This window comes from Theobroma cacao, chromosome 2, assembly GCF_053813885.1.
Source record: "Theobroma cacao isolate CCN51 chromosome 2, ASM5381388v1, whole genome shotgun sequence".
NCBI lineage: Eukaryota > Viridiplantae > Streptophyta > Magnoliopsida > Malvales > Malvaceae > Theobroma > Theobroma cacao.
The window spans coordinates 20,381,528-20,393,399 of NC_142640.1; the positions used below are offsets into that span (position 1 = coordinate 20,381,528).

The window sequence follows — 11,872 nt, forward strand, 5'->3', positions numbered from 1 at the left end:
ATTTTGCTGATTGTTCCCTACCAACTGCACTGACTCGGTACTCCTATGACACTAATCGCTCGAGTGTCCCTCACCACAATAATCACAAATAATAAAGGGACTCTGTACTAAATGGACTGTCAAGGAATCAAATTTTTTAAAGAGTGTGGCTACCTAAGCAGTCCAAGCATTAATGGAATGCAGCTTGTGACCACTCGCTACCCTCCTTAGCAAGGCCTTCTCAAACTGCCATTAATAATTGTTTGATGTCATCTCTTCCAACAAGTCATAAGCATCATCAATAGAATTTGCCATGAGAACACCACCAGTTACAGCATCAATTGTAGTCCAAATTGGATTCAGCAACCCATTATAAAATGTTTGCACTTGAAGCCATTTAGGTAAACCATGGTGTGGACATTTTTGAAGCAAGTCCTTATACCTCTCCCATGCTTCATACAATGACTCAAAGTCCAATTGTGTGAAAGAAATGATATCATTCCTCATCTTAGCTATCTTAGCGTGGCAAAAAACTTGGCTAGAAACTTCTGTGCAAGGTCTTTCCAAGTAATGATGGAGTTAGTGAAGAAAGAGTTTGTCATAGCCCAAATCCCAAGCCATGACCGACGCATAGACCCAATAGGCATGGTCCACTGGGCCCAAGCAAGCCTGTCTATGTAAACTTGTTCATTAGACACTCTGTTCCTCATTTACCTCTAAAGTTCTTAATTCATAGTTTTCAAAAATAATTTCTTCTCAAGAATAAATCATGGTAACCGAACATATACCATTCACAAAATAATATTTCCATTTGCTAACTTGTGGCAACATTATCATGCAAACCAAACATACAATGTTTACAACAAATCTCACGAATTACATTTAAATAACCATATACACATACAAAAGACCTTGACTATCAGTGGAGTGACTCTAGCGTGGGTACTATCATGGAGTGTCTTGGTAAACCTACCAGACGATGAACAGGAGGAAGCACCTCTACCTAGGATCCAACTACCTTCGAACCTGAAAACTAAAACATGAAGTTGAAAAGAATGAGTATAAACCCAGTGAGTGAACATAGGAAGGGAACAAGCAAACGATATGGAAAGTTTTCGAAAACATGATGCACTCATTTTAAAACCATGCAATTTGTATATCATCAACAACTCGATACCATGTTAACGTTTAGCTCATTTCAAAACACTTAGGAAATTCAACTTTCAATAATCAATGCAATCACATTTCATTTTCCAAACATCCTTGCTCTACGGGGCAGGTACACAAGTAGCTAAGAATTCATGTATACATTTTGTGTATATATATATATATATATATATATATATATATATTCAAACATTCATCAAATATATCAAGATCATTCCCACACTACTCAACATGGCTCAACACATACAACTACCAGCTCATCAGCTCATGTGCACTCCCACACTTCACATAGCTAGAATCATCATGTGCACTCCCATACTGCACATGGCAAATATCATGTACACATACAACTGTCGGCTCATCAGCTCATGTGCAGTCCCACACCACACATAGCTAGAATCATCATGTGCAGTCCCACACTGCACATGGCAAATATCATGTACACTCTCACACCACATCATCACCGTCACGTGCACTCCCACACCGCACATTCACGGTTTTAGTTATCATACAACATTATCATTCAAGGCATAACATACATATCCACATAATATAGGAACACACGGTTTCATTATATTACTCATTTTACAGCATAAAAACGTTTCATCAAGGGCTTTTTTGTTCTTCTAGTGCAGTGCTTTCATTTGATAAAAATTTTGGCCACCTTTCGATCAGACATGGGCAAAGTGATAAACATCAAAGTTTTAGCCCTACCTCTTACCTTTCTAATGGTTCAAAAAACATGTAATTTGGACTTCTATAGTGGGATATATACTTGAAAAACTGAAACATATGCAAATAGAGCAACAATCCATTATGCACCTTTCTTCACCAATTGAAATTATTTTTGATCATACTTCTATAAAAACATAAAATAAATATAAATAACATAAAACTAACATTATTAACTTAAAATAAACATTTAAACATAAATTAAACTAAACTAATAAAATAAATAAATAAAAATACCTAAATTCGATCCTAAATCTAGTCCAACTTAGACTAATTAGGTATTTAATCCCCATTAAATATATGAATTTGATGCACTCATCGGTCTACCTCTAGTTACGTGTCTATGGAGGTCGAGGTTTCACAAAGTTCAACCAAACCTTAGCTTTATCCCTCAGCAATAAAGGAAACAACCTCAATCGAATGGTGTGATCACTAACTCCATTGTGTTTGAAAGTGTCACAAATCTCCAAGAAGTTTGAAATATGAGCGTTTGGGTCATCATTTGGGTGGCCTCCAAATTGCACAAACATTTAGATCATTTGAATGACGGCCGGCTTAATCTTAAAATTGTTGGCTTGAATTACTGACCTCTGAATACTAGAATGAAGACTTGTACCAACAAAATTGCATAACCCCTAAAAAACCAATTATTTGCTGCTACATGCTCTTGCACTTGTTGTTCTCTAGGGTTTTCAGCCATGGCTTCCGAATGATTGGAGTCTTGTGAATTTTGTCTCAAAAGTCTCCTAAAAGTCTTCTCAGTTTTCAAATCACAAAAGACAATTTCCAAGCTACTTACCCTTCTCATACACTTGGAAAAAAGTACCTAAAAATAAAAAGAAACAAAACTTGAATTAAGACTAGCTTGAATTGCTATTAATATTTGCAAAAGAAACTAAGAACAACTGCCCCACAACAGCGTCAAAAACTTGTTACTTCTAGACTACCAATAAATTTCCTTTAGAGATTTTCATAATTTAGCAAGGAATTCATGCAAATGCATGTCGTCATCAACAAGCAACATAGTGATAAGAAAGGTTGTCAATCTCAGAAGGAGTTGATTCAAACTCTATGCTAAGTATTAAAATTGAAACAAGCTAATTTTATCCAAGTACCCAAAATTCTAGAAATGATTAAAACTAAATCTAAGTTACCAGTCTAGACTAGTAAATCACAAACCAAAATTGATGTAAAAGCAATGGTGTAAAAGCCTAGGATTATGGGTTCAATTAGTGTTTCATTTGGATGCATGATTGGCTAATTACACATTTCGATGGAAAATTATTGCTAGTCTAGAATCCTTAAGCATATACGATTCTTCGTCGAGATATTGTACAATGGCCTAACTTAATTAAATCTCTATATGTCTATGGTAATTTAACTAAGCCAGATTCCTAAGGTATAGTGTGAAACTTCAATCTTCATAGACATGTGACGGAGGTAGACAAGATGATGCAAATTAGGGGGTAGTTCTGTTATTTTCTTGGTGAGCTCCCAGAAGTGGGTTTTCTAATATTATTAAGGTCTAAGTAGGCCTAAGGAATAAATGATGATGTACATAATAATGAAATAAATGAAGAAAATAGAAATAATGATAATTTCCACAATAAGGGTAAAATGGTCATTTTGGACCTCAAGTCTAAATTTTTAAGTTTCCATGAACTCAAGTACCCCTAATCTATTATGGACCTTTTCTCAGTGTTAAAAGAGTAAAAAGTTGAGCCAAAAGGAAGAAAAAGGAAAAGTCAACTCTGTAATGGCATTTTTGTAAATAAGTGAAACTTTAGTCAACTCTAGGATAATTATCTCATTTTTTTCAGCACTTTCTCTTTACTTCAAGCAGTTTATTCTTTTTCTTCCCGTCCTTCTTCCTAACTAAATGTTTTCCATCTTCCATGGAAGCCATCCCGTGAAACCTCCATAACTTTCTCAAAGTAACTTCAATTCTCATGCTTTAGTACCTTTTTTCATAGGATTCTTTGTGCTCTTTCACTTCTACACCTCAAGAACCCTCAAGAGTCTTTCCTCAATACTTCCTCTCACTAGTTGGATGTTTTAGAGAGAGAGAGAGAGAGAGAGAGAGAGGGAGAGAGAGAGAGAGAGAGAGAGAGGGAGAGGCTTTCCAAATAGCTTGAGGAAAACTCTTAAAAAGGAATTCAACTACAAATTCACCAAGGTGAGTATTGAGTTAAGGTTGATTTTTAGGTTGCTGATGATGGTCAATAATTAAATTGTAGACTATTTTATTTCTGAAGGTTATTTATTTATTTCTAGTGTGACTAAAGTAGTGTGAATAAATAGGCAATCAAATGGTACTTGGAAGCTAGTTAGGAATAACTAGCAAAACTTGATTTAGGAAAATAACTTGTGGAATAATATTCATGTCAATTGAGTTGGTGTGATGCTATTGTGTGTGATAGGTTCCCACGGGACCCCACATCTCCACTTGGAACATTAGTGGAAGTTGGAGTTTATTAAAGAACCAACAAAGACAAGTGAGTGAACTTGCATTAAAATGTTTTGGGATAAATGCATATGTATTTGGTGAATCACTTGAAATATTTTATTGAACTTTTCTCTAAATATGCATGGGAACAAGCCCTTGATGAAACATTTTTTTATGATGTGAAATGTGTAGTGTGATGAATTATGTGTTCCTTTATTACGATGATATGTATGTTATGCCTTGAATGATAATTTTGTGTGATAATTATAACCATGCGTGTGCGGTGTAGGAGTGCACATGACGGTGCCGGTAGTGTGCGGCGTGGGAAAGCACATGCCAATGATATATGCCATGTGCGGTGTGGGAGAGCACATGATGATGATATATGCCGTGTGCGGTGTGGGAGTGCACATGACGGTGATGGTGAGGTGCGGTGTGATAGTGCACTTGATGATGATATTGTAATGTGCGGTATGGGAGTGCACATGAGTCGGGGAGAGCTGGGGTGATGCCGATAGTTGTATATATGTCAAGCCCAGCTCTACAATATGTTTATTATGCCATTCCTACATAAGAATGCATGTTTGCTTACTTGGGTACCTTGAAAATCGTTAAAGGACGACAATATACCAAATGGTACAATTAAGTTAAATTAAGCCTCGAACTAGTCAAAATAAAAATTTTAAGACGAAATTGAGAATTTTAAAACCCCAGAATGACTTAAAATGGTGATTCAAAGTTCGAGGATTGATTTGGAGTCAAATTGGAATTTTCATGACCTAGGGGCAAAATGGTCATTTTGCTACCCGAGGTTAAAATTGGAATGTTGGAAGAAGTTTTTGATCAAGATTGACTATTTAGAACATAATTTGTGTTTGAGAAGTGAAGAATTTTAATTTCGGTATTTTTTCGAGCATAGGGGCAAAATAGTCATTTTGCCACCCTAGGGGCAAAATTATAATTTTACACCACCCAACACTTGTCCAGCACATGAATTTTACCCAATATTATCATGGATAATTGACAAAATTTAAGCGGTGGAGAGAGATTGCTTAATGGGTATGTATGACACATGGACCAATGGAATGGTGACATGTGTCAAATTCTCATCCATTTATTATTTTCCTTATAAATTAGCACAAAATCAGCCCATTTCTCTTGATATGGCCGACCAAAGCAAGAACAAAGGAAGAAAAGAAAGAACAAGAACCCTAGGGTGAAAATTCAAGAGAAAATTTGGTGGATTTCAAGGAATCAAGCAATCAAAGGTAAAATTTCTTGATTTTTACTTGTGATCTACCTTTCCCATACATTCTTTTGCATTTTCCATGGTTTAATCACATGATTTCATGATGGGTATCTTGCTGGCTAAACACTTAGCGAGAGGTTTTGATCCTTGATTTGGTTAGATTTCAATGTATTTTAGTGTTTTTAGTTGATTGGTGATGTGTAGCATGAAAATCAAGCAAGAAAAATTCATGTTCTTCCATCACCCATCATTGCCCCATTCTCCATGTGGAATATTGAGGATGATTTTGCCATATTTCAAGTTATTTAATTTGTGCTTGATGATTTGGAGAATTGGAAGAAAAATGGAATTATTTGGAGTTAAATTGGACATATTGGCCAATTAATTGGGTGATAGATCGAATTAGGCCAATACCGTTTTATTTACGTACGTAATTGAATTTGTGTAGGACACCGTGTTTAGATGATAATTTGAACAATTTACATTCCATTTCATGCATTAGTATAGAGCTTGAATTGGTTTTACAACAATTTAGCACAAATTTAGTAAATGGCTTATTCTGTGTCACGAGCCGAAACCTCCCTCGTGCCCATGACAACCGCCGCGATGTCCCGATTGATACTCATTACCCTGAATATCAATCGAAACCCCGCAAGGCTTACATATCAGTTTTAAACAATTTTCAGTTGTTTCTGGCTCAAGTAAATCAAAAGACAAAAATATAGCATTTTTATATAAAACAATATTTATAGAAACATGTGTAAGTAATCTTTTGTAACTTAGAAGTAAAATAAATTCATACATACAATAATTTACAAAGTTATAATGTACAATAATAATTATAATGACAAGTGGCCCATAAATACACCAAGTGTTGGTGATAGTAACCTACTGTCTGTGTGATAGAGGGGTCAACTGGAATCCTTGACAAAGTCGGGTATCTACAAGCTACCACAGGCCTCAAAATTTGGAAAGGAGGTGGGTGAGATTTTGCAATCCCAATGAGTAAACAGACATTATCATAAATATCTAAAGGCGAGTAACATGGAGGCAAGTTTAAACAACAAATTACAAACCATTTCATAAGGTTTTCAATTTATTTCTTAAACCATAAAATATTTGTAATTTACCAAAACAGTTGTTAAGGCTTATAACTTTTATCAAAAACAAGGCTCAAGCCAAAACTAGTCCTCGGGGATACCTTGGCCGAGGCATCTAACCGAGTTCGCCAAGGTTGTTAAGATATTTACATGTTAAACACATGTTAGTTTTAAAAACAAGCCTTTCCTTAGCGTTGGCTGAGTTACACATTCACGTGGCGATTCGACGTGAAGTGAGCTCTAACACTACCTCAGGAGTTACCCTCCTCGCCTCTACAACCGAAGTAACTATATAACCGGGTTTACCGTGCCCCTCTAATAGGTAGTCCGCAGAAACCCGTCACTGCAGTGACTAAACCCACCAATTTTAATAAAATTTTGACAGTATAACGTGGCTTTTGTTTATTTACCCAGCCTGCATAGTAAAAGACAACTTACATAAATTCCCAATGCAATTATAAAATATAGCCACATATACTCATATATCATAAGCCATTCATAGGAAAATATATTTTTCAAGACAATTGGCAGCCTCCAATTACTCAATTTTATAATCAAAAGTTTCTTATTCCAGAAAATCAAGACAATATATTTATTTGTCACATTTATTTCTAAAACATAAAAAATCCCATTTTAATCTCATTTTCGTTTCATAAAATCCATGAAGAGCATTTACAAATAAACTCTAGATAATTTACAAGAATAATAGGTTTACTCACCGTTTGTACAAATTAAATGCTTTCTAGGTGCCCCGATCACTGTTCGTCGGGTAGGACTTCCTTGCCTTTACCGGAAGACTCTCCTCCTAGACACATTGCAAAAATTTCACAATTTACCACATTGATGCTAAATCTATATAATTGACTTAAATCCTATACTAATGCATGGTATGAAATGCAATAGCCTAAAACGGCTTAAACGCAGTATTAACCTATTTTTGGCATTTTACCCAATAAATTGCTAACGTGCTCTATTTTAGCTCTAAATTGTCCCATTTTCTCTCCTACATTTCTAACCATTAAATAGCAGCCAATAATCCTCTAAAATTACTAAAATCAGCTCACTTTTCTCCTTGAAAAATTTGGCCAAAAATGGGACATTAACTAGGTAAATTTTCCACTTTGTTTTTCTATCACATTTAACCATTTTCATCAGTTTCTCTTCATTTCTCTTAGAATAAAAATCAGTTCTTCGTTATTGTACATCATTGAAGATTATGCCAAGGGTGGGTATTGTGAAAATTTCATGCTTTCTTGCCCAATTTGATTTCTATACACATTTAAGTAACTAAAACTATCAATTTAACTAAAAATCAAAACATAAAAATTTCAAATTCCTCCCCCTTGAAATTTGGCCAGCCCTTGGTATCACTTTTTGATCTCTCTCCTCAAGCATGCTAGATGGAAACAAAGGCATAAGAAAGGTAGAAATCAAGCTAAAGTCAAAAAATCTTACCGTTAGACGCATAAACGGACGAAAAACGCGAATTCTCCTTTGAATTTTCTAGTTTTCCTTTGGTTTTGCTCTTTTCTTCCTTTCCTCTCTATTTTCTCTCTTGTTCTCTCCTTATGGCTGGCCATCACCTGATGTGGGGTTTAAATGTGTTGACTTTCCTTTTAAAAAATGTTAAATCATTAAAAGTGCCATGTGTCACTTTCCCATTGGCCCATTTTTAAAATTTCATCCTTTAAACTTCAATTTTTCACCACTTAGAATACCATAGTTATTCATACCAAAAATAAATAAATTCTATAATTTTGACAAGTTTTGGGTTGTGAAAATTACGATTTTTACCCCGAGGTGACAAAATTACCGTTTTGCTTGTATGTTTCGAAAATTACCGGAATTGAAAATTTTCACTTCCTATCATTAAATTAGACTCCAAATAGTTAATCTTGATCAAAAATTTCGCTCCATGATCAAATCATTATATTACGTGGTAAAATGACGATTTTACCCCTGAACATCAAAATTTTCAATTTTTTCCCAAATGAACCCCCGAACACCGAACAATCATTTTTAGTCATTCCTGGACTGTAAAATATTAAATTTCATCCTACGATTCCTATTTGAACTATTTCGAGGTTAAATCAACTCAAGTGTACCGTTAGGTACAATATTGGGTTTCGTCTATTCTTAGAAACTTTCCTAGCGTAATAACATGCTACTCAGTGCATGTATGTCATGACATGTGTTTATAGGATCGGGTTTTACATTGTGCATTACATCTCGGTGGTGAGTATTTTGGCAAAAGTAAAGAGATAGTACCCGAGGATCAAGAATCGGAGTACTCGAAATTCGACTCTCGAAATAGTGAGTAACTTTACTATCGTCTTAATAATCTAAAGTGGTTTTTATATGATTTTGAGATTTTATGAAAAATGAGTTTAAATGGTAAATCTTTATGTTTTATAAAGAAAATGTGTTTAAATGAAATGATTTTATAAATTATCTTGAAAGTGAATGATGGCTTTGAAAATAGAGTAATTGGAGACCATTTGATGAATTGTGAATTTATGGCTCTAATTGATTGGCTTATGGCAATATTGGCATGAATGGCTGAATTGGTATTTGTGTTATAAATGTATAAATTGTTGTTTGCCTTGGTAGGCTAGATAATGATAAAATTGCCATGTCATGCTGTTAAATTTTATCGAATTGGTGGGTTATTGGTTAGTCACTACAGTGGATGGGTTTCCGTGGACCAGCCTATTAGAGGGGAATGGTAACCCTATTATATTCTTACCTCAGTCGGAGAGGCGTGTAGGGTAACTCCCGAGGTACACTTTTAGAGTTCACTTCATACCAAACAACCACGTGAGGATGAACTCAGCCAACGCCAAGGAACGGCTATGTTTTCAAAATAAAAATATGTTTATGTTTATACGAAATTTTTAACAGCCTTGGCGGACTTGGTTAGGATAGCCCTCGACTAAGGTATCTCTGATAACTGAGTATGAAAATGATTTTGGCAATAGCCAAAGTCTTAAGAAATTCATAAGCCATGTTGATTACTCGATTTATATGAATTGATTATATTTGGTTGAAATGAGTTGAAATGTGATAAATTACAGTATGACGATCTATTTTAATTTGTCTCCATTTACTCAGCTTTAGATATTTTAGATGGTATTTGTTTACTCACTGAGATTATATAATCTCACCACCCTCCTTTCCAACCATTTCAAGCTCAAAATAGTCAGTAGATAGCTCACTTTGTTGAGGGCTACAGTTGGACTTGCATCCTCAAAAACTGTAGGTTGACCGCTTTTGATACTTTTGGTCATTCGTGGGCCCACGTGTCACTATAAATTAAATTTTATACTTTGATTATCTGTATTACAATATGTATGAATTTATTTAGCTTTTACGCTACAAAAATTATTTACCGGTAATTCTATAAATATTGTTTTATAAGAAAATAGAATATTTTATTGAATATTTTTATTATATTCAAATAGTCATAATTTCATTTTAAATGAAGGTTTTAGATGTTTAAACTTATTTTTGATTATGAATTATGTGTTTTATGCTTGCATACTACAATTTTGGTTGGTTTCGCAATTTTTGGAAAAAAATGATAAAAATGTCCCTATGAGACAGAAATCATTTTTTTATTGATTTAAATTGGAAATAGTTTATAATCTCTCAAAACATGATACTTAACAACTATTGCTCACAGAGGAAATGAGAAACTGATATTAAAGCCTTACGGGATTTCAGTTGATATTCCAAGTAATGAGTGTCGATCGGGATACTGTGGCGGTTGTCACGAGCTCAAGGGGAGTACCGGGTCGTGACAATATATGTTTATATATGTTATATAGAGTTTACAAAAATAAAATGTGATTGTATTGAATGTTGAATGTTAAAAATTGTTAAATATTTTTAAATTGAATTTCATTGCAGCAAAAATGGATTTTCATTGTGACAAGAATTCTTCTAACTTAATTGTCTAGATTTTTGCTGCAACGAAATTCATTCTTACTGCTACGAGAAACTCTCGAGTGCTAGGGGCTTGACCTAATCTAGATTTTCATTGCAGAGAGAAACTCTCGGGTGGTTGGGTAAAATGCTTGTCCAGGATTTCGCTGCAGCAAAATTCCATTCTCGCTGCAGCGAGAAACTCTCTGGTGGTTGGTTCAAAATTTTTACCCTTAATTTCACCGCAACGAAATTTCATGCCTTTTCACTACAGTGAGATTCACTCTGCCATGCTTGCCTTGCTTGGATTCTGCCATAATTTTTGCTCTTTAACTTCATTGTTGATCATGGATCTTTCAATACTAAGGCACTAAATAATCAAAGGTTGAATTAAGGGGTTTTAATATGAAATTAAACTAAATTGTATTGTTTTCAACATAAGTGCATCATGTTTTCTAAAACTTCCCATATAGTTGCTTATTCCCTTCTTATATTCTCTCACTAGGTTTATACTCACTTTTTTTAACTTCATGTTTTGAGATACGGAGGTAGTTGGGACCTAGATTGAGGTGGCCTCTTCTATTCGCCTTTTGTTAGGTATCGTGGCATTCAGTAGCTGTACCTTCACCTAAAGTCACTCCGCTGGAAGTTAAGAGTCTTTTTGCTTGTGTATACGTACACGTGATGTAAATCACTAAGATGCATGTTATAATCAAAATATGTATACTTTGAATTATGGTACCACTATGAGTTGGCAATGGATGACATTATTTTTAGATAATACAAATGTAAATATTTGGTTGTCATATTATATTATTGAAATACTTATAGTTAAGAATTACAAAATGTGACTGTGGGAATGAGTGATGAAATAATGGATAGGACTACATAAAGAGGCTTGCTTGGGCTTAGTGGGCTATGCTCATTGGGCCTTTGCGTCGATCATGACCCAAAAATTGAGCTGTGACATATAGGTTCTAACAATTGACTATATCTGGAAAATAGGTGTATATCTACCTTACTTGCAAATCACCCAATCAATTCTCAAGTGTAATGAGCATATACTACCCAAATCAATGTTTATTTAGACTAATTGTCTCATGTAATCTAAAAATCCAAACTCGTTTCATTGGTGATCAACCAATAAAATGGCAAATAAATTCATATTTGAATAAACATCAATAATTACATAAAAAGTATGTAATAACAAAGCACAATATCCAAATTGTTGGGTAAGGGCTTGTCACGACCCAAATTTCGGGCCATCACAGACGC

At 34.6% G+C, this 11,872-nt stretch overlaps 1 non-coding gene across 1 annotated transcript; it reads left to right on the forward strand.

Moving 5' to 3' along the window:
- The first annotated feature begins 382 nt into the window (after window positions 1–382).
- Window positions 383–489, forward strand: LOC148764142 (small nucleolar RNA R71). The gene has a single exon (XR_016024869.1). It is a non-coding gene; the product is annotated as a small nucleolar RNA R71 (small nucleolar RNA).
- The last annotated feature ends 11,383 nt before the right edge of the window (window positions 490–11,872 follow it).